At 39.8% G+C, this 2,821-nt stretch overlaps 1 pseudogene; it reads left to right on the top strand.

The window, feature by feature from the left end:
• The first annotated feature begins 77 nt into the window (after positions 1 to 77).
• Positions 78 to 1,438, top strand: LOC133325577 (phenylalanine--tRNA ligase alpha subunit-like; annotated as a pseudogene).
• The last annotated feature ends 1,383 nt before the right edge of the window (positions 1,439 to 2,821 follow it).

Here is a 2,821-nt window from a genome sequence, read left to right on the forward strand (position 1 = left end):
ATAACCAAAACTCAAACAACAAAATTCATCCCAATCTTACCGAGCCGATACTCCAACCTCTCGATACTGTTGAAAAGGTCAACACCCTAGATTTGGTCGATGTTTTCGGTGTTGATAATCTGAAAATTGTAGGTGCCCAGAAATCCATACAAGCGCATGGTGATTTGACAAAACCCGAAACGACATCACGAAAATCTTTGGAGGTCACCGAAGGGGGTCAAATGGTTGTGGCCCAAGGCAGCCACGAAGCTGTGCTACAATGCCATTCCCCTTGATGGTATCGCCCAAGCCGAACGAATGAAAAGTGGTCCCAAAGCTGGAGTAGGGTAAAGTGGATTACGTTGAGGATACGATGCAGCAAAATCATTGCTGTGGCCGCGGGAAAAACCGATTTAAAATTTAGTTGCGGAAAATAAAAAAAACGTAATTTGCTGCAGGAAATCATCATTTTATTCTATCCATGCGCCTCCAATTCTCAAATTGGAAACTGATTTGACGGTTGATATGTTGGTTTCTCGTTTGTGGAAAGAATTCCAATCGTATAATTTCGATGCCTTGGGTGTTCCACCATAGCGTAGACATTTACATCCACTGTTGAAGGTGCGCGCAGAATTTCGATGCCCTTTTCAGCCTCAACAACACCCATCAAGTGATGCTCATGAATACATTACATTAATCCTCGGGAAAAGGGCTACTTATTCCCCTAAAACTATTGCTAAGATTAGAAATTAGAGCAGGCCCAAAAAAACTTCTGCCTACGGATACCACGGCAGTAAGTGCTCGAATGCACTACAAATTGGCCAATCAACCGGAAGGTTTCCAGTAGGGATAAGTAAATCGACTTTCGACTAATCGACTTTTTGTATTGAAAAGTCAAAATTTTGAAAATTGATTTTGGAACAGTTTTGAAAAATCGAAAGATCGAAAAGTCGACTTTTCAGTCAAAGGCAAAAATCGAAAAGTCTAAAAATCGACTTTTTGGTCAGAGGCAAAAATCGAAAAGTCGACTTTAACATTCGACTACGTTTCAAGCCAGGTAAATATTTTAGTAATGAAACACTCGATGCTACCCATTTGACTGAATTCCATGAAATCGAAGGTGTGATAGCTGATGTTCTATTGACTCTGAGCGATTTGATTGGTACACTTTATGAATTCTTCCGTAAATTGGGTATAACACAATTGGAATTCAAACCAGCCTATTACCCATACACCGAACCAAGTATGAAAATCTTTTGTTTCTATCATGGTTTGTATAAATGGATTGAGGTGGGTAATTCGGGTGTTTTCCATCCAGTTTGCTGCCCATGGGTATACCGGAAAATGTGAATGTCATTGCTGGACATTGTCCATGAAGCGACCGACAATGATTAAATATGGAATAAATAATATTAAGGATTTGAAATGGTCGAAGAGGGTTCCATATGCACACATGTGATAGGACTTAATAAATTCCGAAAATTAGGCAGTGTTATTATGTGGGGGCTATTTAAAAAATACAGGCTTATATTAACATTTTATTAGGACGTGATTGTTTACCCATAAAATTGTGTTCTTCAATCGGTTGATATTAAGATTTAATGAAATTATTCACGAAATACCCAACGTTTTTCCGATTGAGACGATATTTTTCACAGCGTACCGAAATAAGTGTGGAATGAGAGAATTGTCTTATAGGAAATCCGATTGAAAGGGATAGGTACTGTATTAGTGCTGACAGGAAGCGAGACATGAATTTGGCTGCGGATGTATGGTAATCAGAAGAATAAAACCCCTTGTCTCCGGATTCTCTCCAGTAGATAAACGAATTGCTATAATCCGTATAAAAGCGAAGTTCTTCCATATCAGTCTTGTTTGGGTCCATGCTCCGACGGAAGGCAAAGATGAGCCCAACAAACACATATTTTACGAGCTTCAAGAAGCAGCATATGACTTCTACAGTGGTCATGACATTAAAATTCAGCTTGGAGATTTTAATGAAAAAATTGAAAAGGAAAATATGTTTGGGCCAACCGTCGGAAAATTCAGCATATATGTAGAAACATCCGACAACGACATGAGGTTGATTGATTTCGCGGCAGCAAATAAAAGGAGGTTAGCAGCACCAGATTCAAGCATCTCGATATACACAAGGCCACCCGGATTTCTCCGGATCGAACAATGATAAATCAAGTCGATCATATTGTGATAGACGGAAGGCATTCATCCAGTGTTTTAGACGTTCGATCGATACGAGTAGCGAATATCGATTCGGACCATTACCTTGTGGCAGCCAAGGTACGCACCCATCCTAATGTAGCAGCAAAAGAGCGATCTAATGTATCACGGAAACTCGACGTCGAAAAGCTGTAAACACAACAGATATCAGAAGCCAACTCCGCTCGACTTAGCCACCTGTGACGAAAGCACTCCTTGTCCCGATAGAAGCACAATGGCAAATAATTGTCCATTTCCTGTAAACTGCAGCAAAAGCAACACTTGGGTACCAAAAACCATAATCAAGAAACCCATGGCACGATCAGGAATGTCGTAAAGCTACTGAGTTCAAAAAGGCAGTGTATAGGGCAACCCTGTAAACAGCAACACAAATGCGATATAGAATTATCGGAAGAAAAGGAGAGAGTAGAAACGTATTTAAAAAAATGTGAGCATCTGAAAATCGAGATGTACAGGAGTCAGAATGAAGTCCGAAAATTTTACCAACGAATAAAACACCATACTGAAGGCTTTGGTGCAGACACTTCCTACTGTATATATGAAGATGAAAACCTGGTGACAGATACAGATAGTTTGTTAAGGATCTGAAAGGAGAATTTTGCAA

This window comes from Musca vetustissima, unplaced genomic scaffold, assembly GCF_032173495.1.
Source record: "Musca vetustissima isolate MV318-11 ecotype Yass unplaced genomic scaffold, APGP_CSIRO_Mvet_v1 utg799, whole genome shotgun sequence".
In the NCBI taxonomy this organism is placed as follows: domain Eukaryota; kingdom Metazoa; phylum Arthropoda; class Insecta; order Diptera; family Muscidae; genus Musca; species Musca vetustissima.